The following is a 23,202-nucleotide window of genomic DNA, read 5'->3' as shown; positions in this document are numbered from 1 at the left end:
TCCTGTCTTACTCATTTCCGTCTTCCTAGCCCCTGATGAAGCTTCTTGCACAGAGTTGACACTCAATACTATGCTTATTGGTCAAATGAAGGGATTGTTGCTGCCAGACTTACATAGACATTTGTTTTGATATTGACTATTCAGGGAAGCCAGAGAGACAAAAACTGGAACAATCTTCAGAATTTTTCATTTAAAAAAATCCCCCCATGTTGCAGTTCAGGACATTATACCCTCCAAAATGGAAGTGTTATACACATGTGTGCCTCTAGATAGCGATGTCTAGGTAAGTGTTTTTTCTGGCTAATATTAATAAGTACTGACTTTTGCACCATCTCATGTTACTTCCCATCATTCTGTCATAGATTAGATGTGAACCTACCATTATCAGAGCATTCTTAATACAGGGGTATGGGATGTCTCCCCTTGGGGAGGCGATATATTTATTTATCTATTCTTCTTGTTGAGTTTTCACAAAACTGAGCTTCAAAAACCTGTTCCCTAATGTCATGTAGCCAGGATATTAACTGGTATTGTTATCCAAAATGAACTCTAGTTCATCCTTCTGACAACTACCTTCTCCACAGAACCTTGGAGAGGTAAAAATGATCAAAAGGAAGAGGGAGATAAGTGGCTTCTCCTCCCCCCTGCCATTTGGTCTAGCAGGGGTCTTAACCAGTAGTGATTTTGTACCCACTTGGCCCAAGATATTGGGCAATATCTGGAAACATTTTTTTTTTTTTTGTCATAACACCTGGGGAGAGGGCTATCTAGTGAGGAATACTATTCAATAATCCACAGTGCTCAGGACATCCCATCCACAATTTCATTAAAGAAATTTCCAACCCAAGTACTGAGTTTGAGAAGCCTTGCTCTAAGCCATCTGTACACATTTCACTGCTCAAAATTAACTTTATGATTTCTTGGAGTATTTTAGAGACAGAGGCTTTAGGGAAAATACAGGCAAAAATGAACCCATTGAATTTAAACAGAAGGGAAGGCACAGGATTATGTAACGTAGGAGAAATTTGATGAAAGTCTTTGCAAACCACCATCCCCTTCTACAAGAGGGTCAATTCTTTGACCCTCCTTCAGGACCCACTATAAGCATGCTCTATGCTATGTAATCATGCTGTGACTATTCCCAAAGTGAGCAATGTGAAATTCATATATAGTTAATTATGTCAAATTATAATACAGTTGATATGGGGTGTGGTCCATAGTACAAGAAAAGAGTACTGATATTACAAATGTTAAGTAAGAAACACTTTATAATGGAAAAATTCTTTGTTTGGTTTAAAGGGATCATACACATGAGATGGAATGTTAACATTTATACAATAAATGTCCTAGGTTCTAATTTTGGAACAATTGTTTGAAATTTACCATGAATTCTCACCTACCTAAGTATTTTATTTTATGAGCCGTGAGCTTATGCGTGTATGTGTGTGTGAATGTGTGTGTTAATTTAATATTATCTTAAATAATTAAGCAACTATTTTCAATGAACAGGGTCTCAAATATTTCTTTATAACCATTGCTTTTAATCCATTTCTCACAAATCGCCATGTAAGATAAAATTAGTTTTAGTAAGTGCCCAAAAAGCAAAATAATTGTTTCAATAAAATATGGGAAAAATTCATATTTATGAGTGGTATAGTGAGAAGATTTCTAATGTGGAATTTATAGCAATAAAGAGAATACAGCAGTCTCTTTCTGGTCTCTCATCAGCTCTCAAGAGCAAGAGTTTAGAATTGGATTATACTTGCTAAGATGCGTCAAAAAAAAATAGGTTAAAATATTTACTGCTTTTATTGCCTTTTTCTTAGAGCAGTTACCTTAGCAGAATTCAGGATACTGAAGTACAAATGCAGTTGGTAGACAAAACAATAGATTTACAAACTTTTTGAAAAATGAAAACAAAAAAGAAAAAAAAAGGACTAAAATGATGAACATAAAATCAAAGCTATGCCATGAATATGTTCACAATAGAAGACAGATGCTCAGTTAAAATGCATAATACTCCTAAAGGCAGAAATGGGACGCTCTAGTGAGTCATTCATTATACTCTCCATCACAGCAGTGGGCAGATTTCTTTCCACAGGTATATCTTTGAATACTTTGTCCACTCTTGTGTGAAATGACTTACAGGATGGCTTTTCCACTGCTTCCATTGTGAGGCCATTCCACAATTTAATAGATATCACTATTGGGAAAACTTGGTAGATACAGAGCCTACATTTTCTCTATTCAATTTCATGCCCTGACTTCCAGTTTTACCCCCAGGGAACATTGCTGACAATTCTTTCCATTTTTGGTAAGGCATTTTGAATTCCTGGAAATTTGTATCTTATCCCCTAAGTCACTTTTTGAAGAATGTCACATGTACTGTACATCAAGTACTTAATTCTTTAGTCAATGAACAATATATTTAGTTTTCTTAATCTTGTCTCATAAGTCATTTCCCAGCCTGTTGATCAATCAGTCTTTTCTAAATTCTCTCAGGTTTGTCAAGATCTTATATTAAAGTACTTGCGAAATGATTTGGTAATCTGATTCCCATCTTATCAATGCACTGCACAGATAACCATTGATTCCTACTTTCAGACTGAAGTGCTTTTTTTGGTACCTTGGAGGTCTCAACATTATCCTCATAGATTTTCTTCACTTGCTATATTTCAGAGAACAACTTTCTCTTTTGAAATTTCAGGTATAAAGTAACATTTCCAGATTTAGTGATACCAAAAAGTTGAAACAACTTTCTATTAAAACTTAATTACTTCCCACCATAGTAGATCTGATATATTGTAACAGCCATTTTGCATCCATTGTTGTTACTTAGAGAGGTTGTTTTGCTAATTTCTATGTTCTCCCAACTCTCAGTGTTCTACTGTAACATCAACATCTACATGTAAAAAATATCTAAAATACTCCACTAATCTATCCCCACATGGACCTATATGGACAAGTTATTGAAGTCACTGACCGACCTTTGTCAGGCATGTAATTCACCCCCTATGAAGTTAATAGTGTGCTTAGTTGACACAGATACATTCCCTGTTTCTTTCAAGTTGATTAGTCATGATCATTTGTCAGGAAAACTTTTAAATTCCTGTCTTTATTTTTAAATATAAATATTTTCTGTCTTCTAAGATGACCCTTTCGTTCCACAGCTTTCAAATTTTAAAGTTCCCCATCTCCAGAATTAATATTATTGCCAAAACCACCATTGTTTTGTCTGAGAATTATATTTCTCCTTGACTCTATATTTTTATCTTAAATGTGTGTAATGAGTAAATCTTTTAAAACTTTGAGCCTGTTAGCAGAGATGAGTCTATGAGAATCATTGCGATATGTTAAATGTCAATACTAAAAATCCTTGGAGGAGAAGCTTGGAAATATAGAGGAAATATTCTTTTCACACAGCCTTAAAATAATTGAATCACTCACCTGCTACCTGACCTGCTTAGCATTCTTGTTAAGAGTGATACTGCAATAGTTTACCAAGAAGAGAAACACCTTTGAGATAAAGCTAAATGTTAACTGTGGTTTTGCTGTGAGAATGTGGCTTCACAGAACCTTTAGTTGTCACACATTTAATAATATGTAAGAATAGGAATAATATTAACCCTTAAGCCAACCTTTAACTTCAAGTCACTGATACAAAATGAGTTGAGTTAAACACCTGGAAATACAAGCTTTAAATTTACTAATTAAATTCTCAGCTGCTAGATAATGGGTCATTATTAAGAATTTGAAGATGACAAGTATCACATCACATCCTGGAAGCCCTTCATCCTTCAAGTCTTTATTGAGAGCTTATCATAGGCTGCCATGGAAGCTGGAAGTTAATGAAAGAGCATAGGTTTCTGTTACTTTGGGAACACAGAAGAGGGAGCAGCCACATTAGATCTAATGATGCTCTCAAAGGATGTTCAATTTCATCTGTATACTAAATGACAAGGTAGGGTTAGCTGAGTGGAAAAAGAGTTGGAAGAACCTTCTAAGTAAAGGCAATCACCTATGCATGTTGAAAAGAACTGATAAAACATGAAATGATTCTGAAAGCCTGGGTATGAATAACTAGCTGGGAAAGATGTTGGAGAGGAAGACAGGAGCCAGATCATGAATTATTGTATTTACCAAAGGCCTACAAGCTCTTTAGAACCTCTGAAGGTTTGGAGTTTGGAAGTTGTACAGATGACTTTTTACTCTCTATTTTGGTTTTGCACTTGATGACCAGTGGAGAACAGATTGCAGCTGGGCACAAATGAATGAAGATTACTTAGGAGGCCATTATTGCAATCCAGAGTTGGAACAAACTGGAATCAGAGCACAGGTTTAAAGACACAGGTTTGAAGGATTAAGAAAATGTATTCACATGGATTTAGTGACTAATTTGGGAATAATTTCAACATTACCTCTGGTATGCAATGCACTATTAGATGAAGAAGATGGTATTTTTCTAGGACAGGAAACACAGGTTTTATGGGGAGAGTGATGAATAACATTTTGGACATGTTGAGTTTGAGAGAGGAGCTTATGGGACATCTGATGGGAAGTAGCTGGAGATAATTTGACAGAATGATTTGATTCTCAGCAAAGATTTTTCTGGCCTGGAATATCAGACATCATTCATATATAAATAAATGTAGATGTCAGGGTATTCAATGACTTTACTCAGATGCTAAGCATTAAGCTTCAGAATCTTGGGAAACATTGACACTTGAGAAGACATTAAGATATTAAAAAGAGAGAATACAGAGAAGAAATAGGTAAATAAATAACAGAACATCAGAGCATATTATCACAAAAGGCAAGGGAGGAATGCTAAAGAAGGAGTCATCAACACCATTAAAAACATATATATGATTGGGAGCGAATACCCATGCTGTTATAGGGTAAAGAGTGAGTCAACAAGGGTAAAATGTTTCAAGTATCTTGTGTGTAAAAAAACACTAATTTAAAGAAATGATACTGAGACAAGAAATTAAAATTGAAGAAATGTTTTTCAAGATGCTAGAGACAGACTTTCTGTAAATTGCAAGGGGAAAACAAATAGGAGAAGGTAAAGGTACAGGAGAAAGAAAGGAAACACAGTGTGCCATGTGATTTTTTTCCAGTAGAAATCCAGATGAAGGAGTCCAGATGTTGATTGGATTACTGCAGCCTTTTGCAGGGTGAATACCACTGTACAGCTGGTGGTAAGGGAGCAATGCTAACAGAGGGCTTGAAGTGATGGATTGTGAGAGCTCTAAGATCAACAGAAAGCTGGTAAATGGGGATGTAAAGGAATTAAGTGACTGGACAACTCAATGAGGCTGAAGAGAGAAGGTGTGGCAGCCAGAGAATTCACACCAGGACATGGATGGTGTGATCACAGAGTGCACCAAGCTTCAAGCTCTCAGACTAAGAGGGAGTTGCTGCAGTGGGATACATAGGATGGGACATTAGAGTTAAAAAAGTCAAAGGGCTACAAACCAAAGGTATCCCTTTGTGCCAATTACAAGGACTCTGACACCTTCCAGGATGGTGGCAATAAGAGCTGGAGATGAATACAGAAATGCAGATGCCAAGTGTTATGATTTGACTGTGAAGTGCTCCCAAAGATTCATGTGTTGGAGGCTTTGTCCCCAGTGTAGCAGTGTCCAGTGGTGGGACCTTTGCAAAGTGATTGGATCCTGAGGACACTGACCTCATCAATGGATTAATTCATGGGGGAGTCGTAATTTGAATGGACTCTTGGGAGGTGGTGGAAAGTGTAGGAGGTGGGATCTGGTTGAAGAAAGTGGGTCTTTGAGGGTACATCCTCAGGGACTATATCTTATCCCTGGCCCCTTCTCTCTTTCTCTCTTCCTCCCTCCTTCTCTGCCTCTCTGCCTCTCTTCCTCTCTCCTCTCCCCCTCTCTCCCTCTTCCTCTCTCCTGCTTTTCCAGCTGCCAGGAGCTGAGCAGTTTTCCTCTACCACGCCTTTCTGCCATTGTATCCTGTCTCATCTCAGGGCCAGAGTGGTGGAGCCAGCTGACCATGGACTGAAACCATTTCCTCCTTTAACTTGTTCTTCTCAGGTATTTTAGTCACAGAGATGAAAAGCTAACTAACATCATGGTCCTTAGGGGATATGAGAAAGTAATGGGTCCTTCAGTAGAGGCAACAACATAGAAGGTGAAAGCAGAGAAAAATAGATGAGAGGCCTAAGTTTCAGAGGGAGTGACTATATGTGCATTTGCCTGTATGTGCCTGCAATATCTTTAAAGGAATACATAAGAGCCAGATAATGCTGATTGCCTCTGAGTGGCAGTCCACTATTAACTTTTAGATTTGGGGCCTTATGAATGTATTATACTAAAAATTTCAAAGGTTTTCCAACTGTCATAATGGAGCTGGGAGAGAGGCACTTCACACCCAACCTGCTTGCAGAGTGTTCGAGGGAAGCTGTCACTCCACAGTCCTGCAGGGAGGTGCTGTCTCCTGAGGGAAGCCTTGGTTCCAGCAGAGAAGGATGAGCTTCTAGGTGTCAGGGTTACATGCACAATGACTTGGGAGTTTAGAGGGCATCACGAACAAAACAGTAGCCTCTCAGAAGTAAGGTTGTGCTTATGGTGCCCCATTTTAAAATTAATCTACTTAATAGATTTTAGACTGAAAACACTCAAGCACTGTCAGAAATCCAATTTAAAGTTTCTCTTTTATTTTTGAGGAGAATATAGAGTCCAGGATAAAACAGCTCCCAAAAGCAATATTCTTTACCATTTGCAATAAATCATCAGCTTCTGATTTCATCAGTAAACTAAGAAGTTGGCAGAAGATAATGCAGTGTTCTCTGGAGAGAGAGATCCTTGTTCCCTTATATTCTTATCTTCTATAAAAGTTTATGGTGTTTTGTTGTTGGTGTTGTTCTTAAAAAGATAGTATCTTCCACTCTCCACACAGGGTTATTGGTGATTTTTTTTTTATTTATCCCGATAAAATCTAATATATGCATTGGTTGAATATAGCTGCAGTAGTTGACTAGACCTATTTGAGGAAGAAAAGAGCAAAAATTAATGGAGCCACAGAAAGGATCAAGTATCAAGCTTGATGATCATTTGACACTTGATTAAACAGCATTGTTTTTTCTTCCCTCCTCTCCCATTCCATCCTTCATTCTCTCCTCCATAACTCAACAGGAAGCATCTTAAACAGAGCCAAGGATACAGTGATTCTAATTAGATGGTTTTTATTCAACCTAATTTTTTACCTTTCCATGTTAAATATCATTGCATATTTCTCTCCCTATGTCATGAAGGGACACAGAAAGGGTCACCTGCCTTTCCTTCTTTTCCCTGAGTGTAGGTGAGTACCAAAGGCAGGAACACTCATTACTGTGATTTGCTGTATCAAGGTCTGTGACAGGGAATTTGAGACCAGCCACAAGTGCTTCCACTACTTCCTATCTTCCTTCCTGCACCCCTGCTGACCTGGACATTGAGAGGCTGTTGAAGTGTCAGGGTTTTCCATTTTGCTTAGTACAGGTGTTCCTATTACTAGGGAGTGTGCCTCTAAACCTGTCGATGAGAATGACAGGAGTTCACCAAAGACCTCTCAAGGGCAGTGAATTTCACATTAAGATTGAGACTACTGCAGTCAGGAATTGAACACAATAGATGGTGTAAGCACAACCATTAATTCTATCCACCCCCAAACCCTCCGGCCACTCTTATGGGTACCAGATTCTTTACTGCCTGTAGCTAAGAGGTTTTAATTTCAATGTATTATTTCTGTCTACAAGTATCCCATCAATATAGCAGTGTACACAATATTGTGCAAAATGTTTCATCCAACTCAAATGAAAGCAATGGAGAATTTTACTACTGTTAGATTTATTTTAAAACGAGCTCACATAGCTGAAAACCAAGATGCAGCATCTGGCTGACCACTTCTGCTGACAATAAACAATTGTTGCACTTTCTAGGACTATGAACTAGATTAACTTTAACATCCTCTTTGATCTTTTATGTAAAGGAAAGATAATGTGGTTATATGGTATTTGTTTATTGTAGCTTCAAAATATATCTTTGAATATGGCTGTTAAAGAGTCATCTTAACTGAAAGACATTTCCCCTGGCTTTTTACATCTCACATGCAGAGAGAGCACAGTGAATGTGGTTTAGTGTCTATATGTTGAGCCCTGTGTTATTTCATATAAAGCAAAGATTTCTTTTGCAGAGGATTTATCTTAAATCCCAATGGTGCTCCCTTGAGGGAACTTGGATACGTGTTGTTGACCTCATATTAGATGAAGAATTAGTATTTTTAAAATGCAAATAGTATGGAATTACTGTATCCCCAGTCTACCACACTGTAGACTATTCCTCCCTTTTAAACACAAATATAACTATTACCTAAGATAATACTGGTTGAAATATTATGAAAGTTTACTTTGTATTACAACTATCAGAGCACAAAGCTTAGAATAAATCTTGAAATAGAACCTGGGTTCAAGGTGGTGGTGACCTTATCCTGGACCAAAAGTACTATTGCCTCTTCTCTCTTCCACCTAGACCTCACTGCTCCCTGTGTACTTCACAGAGGACAGCAGCTTGATCATTCCAGAATTATCAGTTATCTTTAGAACCAACATGGTTCTCCGTTATTCTGCAGTCCTGATAGGTAATGAGCAGAGTTGGATAGTGTTTTAGTCAGCTTTTTCACTGCTGTGACCAGAATACTGGCAAGAAAAAGAGGAGGAAAGGTTTATCCAGGATTCACAGTTTCACAGTTCTCAATCCATAGACATCCAATTCTGTTGCTCTTGCCCAAGGTGAAGCAAAAGGGTGTAGGGAGGAAAGCGGCTCAGGAAGCAGAGAGAGAGAGAGAGCTCCATTCACCAGGGACAAAATATATCCCCCAAAAGCATGTTCCCATGACCCACCTCCTCTAGCCACACCCTGCCTGCTTACAGTTACCACTCAGTTAGTCCATTCAAGTGGATTAGTTTACTGATTAGGTTAAGGCTCTCATAGTCCAACCATGTCACCTCTAAACTTTGTTTCATTGTTTTGACACAAGGGCTTTTAAAAACCATAAGTATATATCTAAACCATAACATGTAGCAATTGGAAGGATACCACTAGGTAGGACAGTGTTCATGGGGAAGAAAAGAATGTATGACTAAGCAAAGGACCTGTTTTCTTTAAACATGTGCTACAATGCAAAAAAAAATATCTAGACTAATACAGAAGACATGAATTGAATCCTGGCTCTTGCTTAAGTTAGATACATTTTCTTTGGAAAGTAATACCTCTGGACTCTGATTCCTGAAATAGTTAGGGTTTGCCAAGTCATGCTGCATTGACAAACAACCCTGAAGAGTCAATGACTTGCAAAACCAAAAGTTTGCTTCTCACTCATGATACATGCCAGCTGCTGATCACCTGCAGTTATACCCCATGTTTCTTATTTATTTGTGGATCCTGACTGAAGGATCTTTCCCCTTCTGCAATAATCTTTTATTATAAAAGAGGGAAAAGAGCAATGGTAGAACCACATAGTGTATTTTAAAGCCTCTGATCAGTTATGACTTTGATCACTTCTCCTTACATCCCGGTGGTTAAAACAAGTCACAGGGCCAAGCCTGAAGTCAAGGAGACAGAAAATACACCTTTTTTTCTAAGGATGGCACCAGGAAAGAAGCCCTAGAAAGATAGACCCAGTAGAGCAAGGCAGCAGGATATCTGTACACTGATTGGTGAGGTTTCTTCCTACTTCAAAATTGCAAAATTTAATTAATGAGTTAGAAATAACAATGATTATAGTTCAATTGTGGAAATATTTCATCAAGAGATTGGAGGCTAATTAGAAGATGACTGTTATGATTTAGCTATTATGTGTCCCCCAAAGCTCATGTGTGAGACAATGCAAGCAAGTTTAGAGATGAAATGGTTTGGTTATGAGTGAAGTATTCCCCTGATGGGATTAACTGAAAGCCATTAAGGTGTGGCTGGAGGAGGTGTGTACCTGGAGGCATACTTTTGGGGTATATATTTGTTATCTGGCAAGTGGAATCTCTCTTTGCTTCCTGGTCATCATGTGAGCTGTTTCCCTCTGCCACACTCTTCCACCTTGATGTTCTGCCTTACCTTAAGCTCTGAGGAATGAAGCCAGCTATCTATGGATTGAGACTTCCAAACTATGAGCCCCCAAATAAACCTCTCCTCCTCTACAATTATTCTAGTTGGACTTTTTAGTCACAGCAGCAAAAGAGCTGACTAAAATAATGGCCCAGTCTGACTAACTGAATATCTGTATAAATCTGTTTACATATACATAGATGGTTTTTAACTTTAAATTCCATCCAGTATATGTAAAGCATTATTTTTTCTCAACTTCTTAAGATTTTTTGTTTGGTATTTTGAAGAAAACATACAATAGTATTTTCATATATATGGTAATTTGTAGCTAATAAGTACTTTTATATATGTCTGTTTCTATCTCAGATGACCAAATTGACCGTGTATAAAGATTGTTTACCACATTTTCCCAATGCCTAGGACAGCAAAGAGTGGGTGGTCCTTGATAATTTGCTGGAGAGTGGGCAGGAACCATTTTTGTAGAGAGGATATGAGAGATAAATAGAGGGCTAGGAAAATGGTTTCTATTTTTCCCCCAAGAAAAAAGCATCTAGGGATTAAACATCTTCTTGTCTAATGGTGGCAGAAATTACCATACAGGGAACCCCAAAATCTTCTCTTTGAGTAGGCTCAAACTATTATTTTATCCACTGTATCTGTACCTGTACCCAGCTCACATGGTTGTGGACAATGAATTATATAAGGTGAGAGATGTTAAAGCTTTCAGGAAATATCAAAATCTCAATGCACATTTTGTGTGGTAGTATGGTAGGTCATCATAAGAGAGCTGAAGTACCCAACATTTTTTCCAAAGGAAAAAATACAAAAATGTGTTGAGCTAAGGACTTTGTGTGTGACAGGAACTTTTCTAAGAGCTTTATATATAGGGTTCTTTTTAATCCTCAAAATATCTTTTTGAACTAGGAATTATGTCCATTTTCAGATAAGAATATAGAGGCACACAGTGGTAAAGTGCCTCCAGGTCTAATCCAAAAAAAAAAAAAAAAGAATATGGAGACACAGAGATGTTAAGTAATAGTGCATGGTGCAAGTGTCATGGAAGAAGATGTGTCTCTGAAGAAGGGTCCAAGGAGTTCCCAGAGAGAAGGAGAACCCAACTTAGGACCAGCAAGATTCTTGCCTTACAAATTGGAAAAGAATTTAGCACACCTTAGTTAGAGGTATAGACAGAGTTTTGTTTAGAAAAGTAGATACATATTCAAGGGAGAATGTGGGTAGTCTCAAGAGAGACACCTTGTGAGGTAAAGTAAGGAATACGCATTCAAGGGAAAATGCAGCCTATCTTGACTGTGAGAGATGCCTTTAGGGGTTCCAAGCTCTTCTTTCAGAAAAACTTTGGTGAGGGGCAGATATGGAAACGCATATAAGAATGATATCAATCTGGTGATCTCCTTAAGCTGATGTGTTTTTCATTATCTGATCAGTAGACAGTGCTGAAAAGTTCCCTAAATTATAGATTCTTCAAGATATTATATCTCTTTGCTTGATCTATTTGCAATGGATTTGGGGGCATTAACTAACAGCACACAAGTACATTTATTGATTTCCCAGGAACTTTTGGATTAACAGGCCTGGAAGAGAGATTGGCTTGGGGAGTGAGAGGCCTGGAAAGGTATGGAGAACTTCTGATTTAAAATCTTTTTCCCTTGTCTTTCCTTTATGTCTCCTTTCTACCTATTCTCATTCCTTCCATTCTACCTCACTAGAACTCTAGCTGGTAAGTGGTGAAGATGGGGTTTGAATCCAGAGAGTCTGACTTTAGAATGTATAGCAGGTGCTTCCTGCCTTTGAGGAAGTGTTAATATAGCCATCTGTTAAAGAGAAAGGTAATGTATTGAAAAGACTGTACTAGTTTGGAAAGAGTGCAACGGATATCCAGCTGGGTTGGTTAGTTTCACATGATTTATCTAACTTAATCCTCAAACTCACATTCCCATTTCACAAATCAGCAATCTCATGCATAGAGTTTGTCTTGGGTAAGGTCACACAGTCTTCCTTATGGAATTCCATTCTGAATGTTCTTTCTCCAAATTCACTTTTTAAAAATGTTTTAATACACTGATTATCAAATCTCTTCTAAAAACCAACACTGTTGGAGTCTTTATCCAGCAAGGTGAGTGGTAAAAGAGTTTTTCAACTTCTCTGCTCTTCATTTAAAGGCATGGGGTTTGCTTTTATTTTGTTTGTGCTTAGAGATCCTCTGATGAAGCCATCTAGGGCCATTTGTATTCAAGCATCTTTGTGATCCCATGATCCCTGCTGCGGTGAGAGATAGCTTTTAGTAATCCCACCAAATCAATTCCTGCTGACCAACCTCAGGGGTCATCATAAAGTACTTAAGGAATTCTCATCTGCTGCATTCTGTGATCAGGCAAACATTTTATCTCTTCTTTGAAGAAAAAAGGTAATTCTGTACCCTGCTGAGGGATAAAATGGGACTAAATTGTATTTGAGTGGAGAATGCTATTATCATTTTAGGAGTTTGATTACTAAAATAAAGAATGACTCCTAATTCTAAGATTACCTGAGAAGATTATGGACATTTCAAAAAGTTTTTCCAAATCAACAACACTGAATTTCTTGTCTTCAATTTTTTTTTCGACGACTTATCTCTTAGAATAGCTATCTGTTGTTTCCTGTTTGTTTTCTAGGAAATTCAATGTCACCTAAGCCCACTGAATTCATGAGGTTAAAGTCTTTTTTCTTTTCTTTTCTGTTACTATACACTGTAAGAGGCCATGGAAGCATGGGTAGTGAGAAGCGACTGCATTGAGAACCAGCTCCCTACCTGCTGATGTATTGAAGTACAGTATGTCAGGAGACATCAGCTCCAGGCACCAGATCTGCCAGTGACACTGATACATAATCCTTTGGGGACTTGGTATGCCTGTATGCAGCCAGAGGATAATCAAGATGAAAACTCTTGAGAGCAGTGACCTTGACATTCTTCTCATTGGTTTTTTCCCAACACTGTGAACCATGTGGTTAGCAATTGTGGAAGTCCACTAATACCAGTTGCATGAATGATTAAGTGCCTTGTCCCCTGCCAAAGAAAAAGTTTCCAAGCCTAGTATTTAAGGTCCTCTGGTTTGCTCTGCTCCTTCCTCTTTAGGCTCATTTACTTTCCTGTCCTTTGGGTACATGACACACTTATCCAAGACCATGGAGCTCCCTGTCTTTGTGCATCCTCTCCTCTCTACCTTCCTGCATCTAGACTGTCAAAAGCCTTGATTATCATTGAAAGGTCAATTCTAATGCTGCTTCTGAAACCTTCCCCCAGCCCTCATAAATGGACTTAAATCATTCTTTCCTCTGTAAGATCTACAGGACTTTACATGTAGCCCTGATATACTACTTATTTCTATGCATCTTGTATTATTTGTTTATTTATTCCACAAATGTTTATTTACATCAACTGCAGAGCAACCCATGAGCTATGACTTTTCAAGAATTTATGTCATTTGATCTTCATGGCAATTTAATCTTCATTCTTTCATTTAGCCAGTATTTATTGAATGTATGTTAGTTAACAGACCCTTATAGATAATAGGGTTAGAACTGTGTGAAAATAAGAAAATATTCTATTCTCAAGGGGCTTACATTCTAATAAGTTGACACAGATTTGTTAATGAGAACTGAAATAAATGAACAAGATGCTTTGAACTGAATACGATGATATTTACAGGGGGGGACTTTTGAGGGGCAATGAAGACATGAAGGTAGAACTCTCAAGATGGGGTTAGTGCCCTTATAAGAAAAGACGTGAGAGGAACTATCTCTCTGCTATGTGAGTTCACAGCAATTGCCCATCTGCAAACCAGGAAGACAGTCCTCATGCAAACTAAGCCATACTGGCACTGTGATCTTGGACCTAATCTTCAGAACCGTGAGGAATAAATTTCTGTTCTCTTTAACACAGGCTGTCCTGCCATAAAGAAATGGGTATAATATGTAAGCACCAGACATGATGCCTGCAAAAATATCTATGTCCAAGGAGTATATAGCTAATCCATGGGCCTGGGTAACAACATAGTCAGCTCTGAGTTTTCCTGGCCTAGTAGAGGAGAAGCAATGGTTTACCCAATCCCTAGAGCATTTTCCCTTTAACTTTGGAATGCATTGTACTTTTCTTTCTTGGCAGCAAATATTGCCTTTGTAATTATATTTGGCTTAGATGAATGCATAAATTAATTTGCATTCTCTAAGTTCACAGCATGTGATTGTACAAAAAAGTATAGCAAGAAGTAAAGGAGAACCAATCTAGGATTAAAATTTTGCAGTTTTCACTCATTACATGACTGGAAAATATAGCTAAAGTAGTGACAGGTAAAAACAAGGAAGCTGGTGTTAACTGATGATGACCAAAAGTAAAAAGGAATTATAAAACCCATAAACACAAACTGACAGGATTCAAGTAGTAGGCTCACTCAGTGAAACATCATTTGTCCTGTTCATAAAAGATCCTCCCTACCAGTAGAGAACTGAGTCTTTCACTGAGGAGTGATGATGAAGTCCTATGGATCAGGTCACACATCTGTTGCCAGGTCTCTGTCACCAGCATTAACTACAGAGTTTGTTAACATTATTTAATTTTCCTCTGTGCCGAGCTTTACCAGATCGTATCAGAATGAGCCTTGTGACCTGTGTACGTGACACTTGGCTCCAACAAGCTCAGCTAATGGGCCCAGGCGGCAGGCCTGCTTTTGAGATCTGAAACATGCAAACTGCTTTGATTAGTGGCCAGTTGAAGGAGAAGTGGAAAGAGGAACTGCAAGGTCAAGAATATACTAATATTACCTTTTGTCAGAAGAGTTATTTGTAAGGGTCTGAGTACTGCACATTTGTTTCAAACTTTATATTAATAGTCTCTCTAGTTTAGCCACATAAATGAATCTGGAAATTCCCTAAGACATGGATCAGAACAAGAAAAATGTACTTTGAATTAACCGTTACTTCATTTACATAGTTCCATAATATTAACCTGGCTATTTAATATTTTACCATCAGGGTAACCCAGAGTGCCAAATGACAGTTAGGATAGGTAGCACCTCTGATGAATGCATACTAGTCAAGTGTAAGGATAAGCATGAATTTGTAGAGGAAAAATGTGTCAGACAACAGAGTCAATTCCCTAGGCAACATTCATATTTTTAAAAGAATGAGTAGCTTCTTGAATGCTTTATGACTGACTCCCTCCTGATTCTCTTACAACATTTTCCCCATTATTTTGTAAACCTATCACTTGCTGTGTAATGTTTAATGAGTCCTTTTCTTCCTGGTTCAGTGCAAGCTGTGTTTACTGTAGTTTTGTCTTTTGGACTCCAAACAGTATTTTCTCTCTAAAGTTAGATCTTACAAGTTTTAATGAGCAATGGAATAATTTTAGTTTATGGAGATAATGATTTTAGCTAAGGAATTTTATTGACAAGGCCTTAATCTCCATACTGTTTATAATTCCCATTCTCTGTAATATTTGTTTTAACAATGTAACTAACTTTTGGCCATGACAAGGGTAATCTATTTACATAATGCCAGTCAAATACAAAGAAATTTTACCTGTTCTTGAGAATATGAATTGCAGCACACAATCATAAATTCTGAATCTTGCTCAGTTTTGAACATGAAACAAGATTTCCTTTCTCAACTAAAATAACAAAAATAAAATGGACAAAGAGTACTCACTATGTACCAGACATTGTGCTAAGTGCAAGGAAATGAAAATGCATATAATTCAGGCCAATATTTCTTCTTTTCATTTTAAACTTGCAATTTCCCCAAGGTAGCAGATTAATTTCCTTAGCCATCCATTTTAGCTTAGTAGTGTAAATGGTCTTGACTATTAGCTTCATGATATCAAAAGTACAATCTTTAATAATTTTTAGGCTCATGTTGAACTGAACCAATTGTTCTCTTTGAAATGCATTTGAGAAATTTATGAAAACCTGTACTTAGCACAAATCAAAGGGAGTCGTTTGCCTCCAAAAAAGGATTCCTTACAAACGAAGAGGGGAATAGTTCAGCAAACAAAAAAGAATACAGAAAGTCAGCCTCACTTTGGAATATCTGCAGGGCCTCTTAATAACCAGGCTTGCTTCCTTGTGGACAAATGACTTAAGCATACTTGTCTCTCTGTTTCCTTTCTCCTAAAGCTGTTTTAAGAATCATGGCTGAGATAACGTACAGAAAGGTTTTCATATAGTACCCAGAACAAAATCTATGCCCCATAAATGACAGACATTACTTCAAAATAATTACAGAGTTCTCTTAATACTAAGCAACCATTCACAAAATTTAAACGCATGCCTAGCTTCTAAGTAACACATTGTAAAGAGACCTTTGGTAATACTTCTTAGATGTAAATTAATGTTCGCTTTTTATTTGATCTCTGCCAAACATAATGGAAGCTTTTGACAAAGTCATATTTTGCAGTCCACAGGTTTCTGCATAGCCCCTTGCTAACTCTTCACTATATGTGGCAAAAATTGGCTTTAAACAACTTTCTTGACCATTTTTCTCTTCTGTTCATGATCATCATGTTTTCCTTAAGTCTTGGTGAACAAACAATACTTGTAGATTGTTTGTTCCATCTCTATTTGAATAGATACCCCACTATCTCTCTGAAAATATGCCTTGATCCTTCTTTAGCTTTTGAATATTGTTCCCATGCCCCCTCCAGGTTCATTACCCCTTTTCAGCTCCCTGGAGAAACTTTCATTTTTACCCACTAAGCTAGGGTTTGCTCTAATCTTTTAGTATTAGAGAACATTCCCCAGACTATGTTCAGTCTGGAAAAAAAAAAAATCAGAAACTAGCAAATATAAAAAATTCCTTGTCTCATACCATAAGAAGAAAAATGAAGTTTTAAAAAATGTCTTGACAATAGCATCAAGATTATGTGACTGATTAGTTGAATCATTCTAGCTTGAAATACAGTACTTCATTGTCACTAGTGATAAATGAAAGAGTTGTAAAATTAACACTTAAATCAGTAGAAATCTCAAAGCATGTCATATCTCTGAAAGATATTTGTAATTAAAGTCATATTTATTTAATTAAATACATTTTTCCAATCACAGAAGTCTCATGTCCCAGGTTTCTTATTACTCTAAGAATCATAATTTATTAAATTTTATAGACAGAGTTTCTAACTTTGAAAGATGATCTTTGATTCTTGTTAGTTATTGATTCTGGGATTCTTGATATCTTTGTATTAAATATTCTTGCCAACAACATCTGGTCTCCTGCCAAGGCCTTTTCCATACTATTTGTAGAAGAGCTGGTTTGATGATGATTCTGTACAAAGTGTACTTGTAAAGGTTTGGTTGGATCACAGAATTTGTTTGATTTACTTTATTCCACCCCTATAGACATTAGGGCATTGGTGTATGATTCTTTCCACATATACTTTTTGAACTGCATGCCAAAAATTCAAGTACTAAAGTTCAAAAGCTTTTGTTCTAAAATATCTCCCCTGTGGAGCTGTCTCAGAATGCAGAATTCCAAATTTGCCATTATTTTAATTTCCCATAGTGGGTCATGAACAGAGCAGGGTGTCATGAACAGACAAAGAATTCACTGAAAGAATAGATGTTGACAGAATGTTAATTATTGTCCTATGAAACCTCACAGATCCCACCATGTGTATATTCAAATTCCAAAAGAAATTCATCTAAGCATTAGTTCAATCAGGAAGCAAAGTTACAATTTGGAGAGAGATTTCTTGATTTTGTTTTGGAGAAATGCATATAAAATGCAAACGAGAAAAAAAATTTTCAATATAAGGGAAAACACTCTGACAGATGTCTTTTTAAACTTTCCCAAAATAAGTTGTCCTTGGTAAGTTAAAGATTGTTTTGTTTGAGAGCTTTAAAAACCTCCCAGTAACTGCATATTCTTTGCTTTAAGTTATGGTGAAATACATCTCTCTAGCAATGAATAGTTTATGGCTCATCTACTCACATGCAGCATAATCACCTAGGATAAAAATGAACAGCCATCCTCAGGGAGATCCAGGAACAGGTGGTACAACTAATCATCCCAAATGTTTGGAATATTGGCCCAGCAACAGCTGTCTCCAAAGACAAGAGTCCCCAGCTCCACTATGAGGGAATAGCAGAGGGATTCCTTTGAATATGCATTGCAGGTACTTAATGACTGAATGTTTGTAGGCGTGCACTGGTGAAGGAAAGAATGGAGTATTTGTTTGTTAGCTTGTAATACACCACCTGCTTTTTCTGAGATGGACCCAATGTAACCAATGGCAAGAAAGGGTTATCTGAAAATATTCTCTCTGAAAATTGAAATTCCCTCTTGAATCTTAGTCTTCAATAGCAAGGGTTGTTATGGAAAACATGAATTACCTGCAATTATTTTATCCCCAGCTATATTTGATTTCAGTCTGTAGGTAAACTGTTTTCTGTGAGCCTGACAAATAAATGCCTCTCTAACCCTGAGTTGATGGTTAATTACATATATTCAGAGCTGTTTTTAAAGACATTAAAAGTTTGTGTTGCATTAGGCGGAGCCAAATATGATCATTCTAGACCCCTTTGTAGTGGAGTTTTTGGACACTGTACTTAGTAATTGTTGAGAAGCATTTCTAAAATGAAGACTTTCATTTTACAGTAGGGAATACACGGGTGATACTACTCAACAGATAATACATTAATATAACAGATATAGTTTGAGGGTAAATGATGACACAGTTTCTTTTTACTTGTTTTAATAATAAACTATTTTCTTGTTAAAACTAAATGTGTATTATAGCAATTTTAGAACATATAAACAAAAATAAGAAAATAGAAATTACCTATCATTTAGTGCCAATATCAATTTTTTTGTACATATACTTTCAGTCCTGTTTCAATTGGTTATCTATACATTTTTCTAGTAAAATTGTACACTATGGAACATACTCTTATGAACTTTTGATTTATCAAAGTTTATTTTATTTTAAGAATGTTAACTGTGTTTTAAGTGCATGTGTTAGATTGTCATTATCCTTTTAAATTTGTTTTTGATATCCTTTGGATTTACACAATCTTTTGTATATGTAAATTGATTCAATGTTTGTGTTTTCTGACTTTAACATTCCTCCTTAGAAATTCTTCCTTTCAACTACTCTTACATAAATATTTATCTCTATTTTCATGTGATATTTTAAGATTTTATTTTTATATACCTCCCTAACTTTCTAGTCCATAAAATTTTTTCTTACAAACCAAACTCTGCATACTAAGCTGTTTAAAAAGCAGATATCTGAGTATTCTATCTATGGTTTCAAAACCACTCCAAATAGAAAAGTGCAGAGAAAGCGGGAGTGAGTTTCATTTCATCATGCCAAATAATGAGTTTCAGTTCCCAAATATTATTATGAGCCATTTTAATGTGAGAACTTAAACTAAAAATAAATTATTGTGCTTAATGATATAAATTAATTCTTATTATATTAAGACAATGAAGATTAAGAAACCTGCAATTATAGAATGATATGTAGTATTGCTTGCTGAGTTGGAAAGAGCATGGGACTACAAGGTGTACACGGTCTAGTCCTGACTCTGATAGTAATTAGTTTGGGGATGCTGGGCAGTTCATTTGGCTCTCTGAGCTTCAGTCTGCTCATCTCTCTAGGGAGGTGAAGTAAGGTATGCATAGCATCAAAGTGTTAAGATTTCCTACATGGGCCCAGGGACAAAGTAATCAAGTTATCAGCTCCTTTATTTTAGGATGGAAGATACTGCAGTTCCGGAGCTGAGAGTAAGGACATCAAGAGCCAAATGTGTACCAAATTCTTAGCAAATAGTTATTTCCTGAGAACAGGTCAGGGCTTTTAAAGCACTTATGTGAGTTCGCTTTAACAAATAACAGAAATGTGTTCTTTATAAGATGAGCTGTAAGGACACATTTTTAATGATCACTCACCGTTTGTTCTATTTTAGCATTTCTTAAAGTGATAGAAGGGTGTACTTTGCTAAGAGCACCCATGGGGAAAAAGTTAGTCTTCCATTCATCTGGAGCTTGAAAAAACAAGCAATCCAACCAGAATGATGACCAAAGTATATAACAAATAGCACGACATAGAATGGTCTCTGCTTATGAACTGCTGGTCATTCTAAGTGACCACTGAAAATCAGAGGAATTGCAGTGTGTACCCAAAATTCAGCTAGGAATTAGAGTAGAAAATAAATGAATAAGGTCTCTGCCATTCCAATGAGGGAAAGAGATAATCAACAAGGAAACATAAGACCATTTAAAGTATGGATAGCCATAGTTTAAATGAAATCTGCTTAAGCAGGTTAAGTAGAGTGATCAAGGGTGAGGGTATTTTAAGTAGAATGCTCAAGGATATTGTCTAAAGATGTGAGAACAAATTTTGAGCAGACGATTAAATGATGAGGAGACAGCCTTTGGAACATTTGGTGAAAGCACATCCAGCAGATTAAACCTAAGGGGAGTGGAAGCTTGGAGCACTATTTGAAGGACTCTAAGAAGGCCAGTGTAGGCATAGTGGAATTAGTGGGAAATGCAGGACATCAGATCAGAGTGGGACACAGACAATGAGGCTATAGAAGCAAGCAGTGGTCAGATCTTACAAGGACAGATACCATGTGCAATGGAAAACTACTGGAGGGTTTTAAGCAGAAGACAGATATGATTGATTTAGCATTAAAGAAGATAATTCTGGCTCTCATGAGGAGTGTGGACTTAAGGCAAAAACTAACAGCTGTTGGGAGTCTTGCTGATATTGTAGACTTGGGAGATTATGATGGAAGAGATAAGAAATGACCATACTGAGGATGTATTTAGAAAGTAAAATCATTACTTTCCTCTCTATGCTGAAATTCCTCTTTTAGGCTAAAATCTTAGAGGTTTCATATCATATTTTTATGGGACATATTTCCCTTTTATAAACCCATTTTAAATATGTCACTTATAAATGATGGCAAACTTTTAAAGTAACATAAAAGAAAGTTGGTTACTTTTAAATGTCTAATATCATGTTACTAGGAGAAGATAAAGTTACATTTTATCTGGGATTTAATGAAGTCCTTTATCATTTGTTCCTATTAATATATCTGACTGAAACCCTGTAACCCCAGACAGTGAAGAAGCTAAAAGTTGTTTTGTAATATTTGTCTAGGAACTTGAATATGAAAGACCTTCTATACTAAAAAAAAGGTTTAACAAAATAGTTTTACTGTGTGTTATGTGAAAAAACAAACTGGAGTCACAAAACAGAGTAAGTTTTGAGATCTCAAACAATGTCCTTACAGAACATTCACCACTCCTGCTTCATAGCTTTTCTACCCTTGTGTTGACTCCTCTCCTAGATACAGTTGCATCATTTCTTCTCCAGAACATTTCCAAAGCTAGCAGCAATGATGTGAAAGATCACCACAGAGTTTCTACTGATCGTCCTAGCTTTGCCAGAAGATGGCTACATAATGAGAACATGCCATTTATCTGAGAACTCGACTTCTTATTGTTAAAATGAGATTGGACTAAATAATCCTATACCGATTTCCAGATCCAAGATTTAAAAAAACAAAAACAAAAAAAACTCATCCTTCTGATTTTCACACATGGACAACATAATCCATTACTTGCTTTGCTTTAATTGTCATTTTTTGTTGATAATTTATAGATCTCTAATCCAGATCTCTCTCATTACGTCCATTCTCATAAAGGAAACATCCTCCTGAAGATTTCTTCCTAAATACTGTACAGACACCTGAAACATCCTGTGTCTATCATTAACTTTCCCCAGGAATTTGCTCCTTTTTCTCTGTATATTTCTCACATTGTCTAACATTTCTCTCCCTTTGAGTCTTCTATTTTTTTTTTCAAGTAGTCACCTATGTACCTTTCAAGACTCCATTCAGAGTCACTTTGTTATGTGAAATCTTTCCAAAACTATCTCCTTGAAGATCAACTGTCTACCTCCTGTGTTATAGTGATTAGACTGGTATCAGAGCATGAGTTTATTGTACCTGTTTATATGTTTGCATTTTTGACTCTTTGAGGGCAGACATTGCTTATTTCCTTGTTGTTCAACTTTAGCTTAGAAAGAATACAAGTACATGGGAGGTGATTAACAAATACCAGATGAGCCAGTGAAAATCAAACTTATGTGATTTAAGAATTGCTTATGTCATTATTTTAACTGGTATTATGGCTTGAACATGGTTTGAATATGACCTCCGTGACTCATGTGTTGGAAACTTGGGTCTTCAGTGTGGTGGTATTGAGAGGTTGTAAGACCTTTAAAAGGTGGGGCCTACTGTGAGGTCATTGTGTCATTGGGGGAATAATGTATTCATCCTGGAACCTCAGTTTCTCTCTTTTCTGTCTTGCCATGTGATTTCTCTCCCCCACCTCATGCTTCCATTATGATGTCACATCCCATTTGACCTTCACCAAAGGTCTAATAGATAAGGCTATCCAATCTTGCATTTTCAGCATCCAGAGCTGTGAACTAAATAAACTTTGTTTTTGTATTAATACCTAACCTCAGGTATTTTGTTATAATAATGGAAAATCGATTAATATACCTGGCATATGTCCTCACCCCAACAGTCTTGTCAAGACATGGAAAAGCCATCAACTCCCTTCTCTCCTTCCCTTTCTCACCTGATTATGAAGACTCATCAGTGCCAAGCTTAGTTTGTTTATATATATCCTTCCACTATGATAATTTAGTGTTCTTTTAATATATATTCTGTTTTTCAGAGTGCAGATACCTATTTCTCTGAGGTTGAGATTATTTATAATGACATCTAGTATCTAGCCAGTTTTCAATGCATGTTCATTTCTCAAACTCTGTATTTGACTCAGTTCTTTCTTGCTAAACAACTAAAATTTTTTTCAACATAGACATTTATATATAAACCAGTCTCATCATGAGCAATTAACAAATGCACTTCCAACTCCTCAAAATGTTAATGACATTTAGACCTGGTACTTTGCTTTCATTCATTAAGTATACTTAGATAAATAAGCTGTCAGACTTGAGTGACTGAATATTTCTCAGCATCATCTCTGAATTCTTCCAACTCCCTGGTCTGAGGAAGAA

At 36.7% G+C, this 23,202-nt stretch overlaps 1 protein-coding gene across 2 annotated transcripts in view; it reads left to right on the top strand.

Moving 5' to 3' along the window:
• The window catches only part of Pdgfd (platelet derived growth factor D), a 233,541-nt gene that overhangs the window by 173,994 nt on the left and 36,345 nt on the right, over positions 1-23,202 (top strand). The window lies entirely within an intron of this gene.

The sequence above is a fragment of the Sciurus carolinensis genome, chromosome 11 (assembly GCF_902686445.1).
Source record: "Sciurus carolinensis chromosome 11, mSciCar1.2, whole genome shotgun sequence".
Taxonomy (NCBI): domain Eukaryota; kingdom Metazoa; phylum Chordata; class Mammalia; order Rodentia; family Sciuridae; genus Sciurus; species Sciurus carolinensis.
The sequence above is the reverse complement of the archived record's forward strand: the minus strand, read 5'-3'. Positions and strand labels throughout refer to the sequence as shown.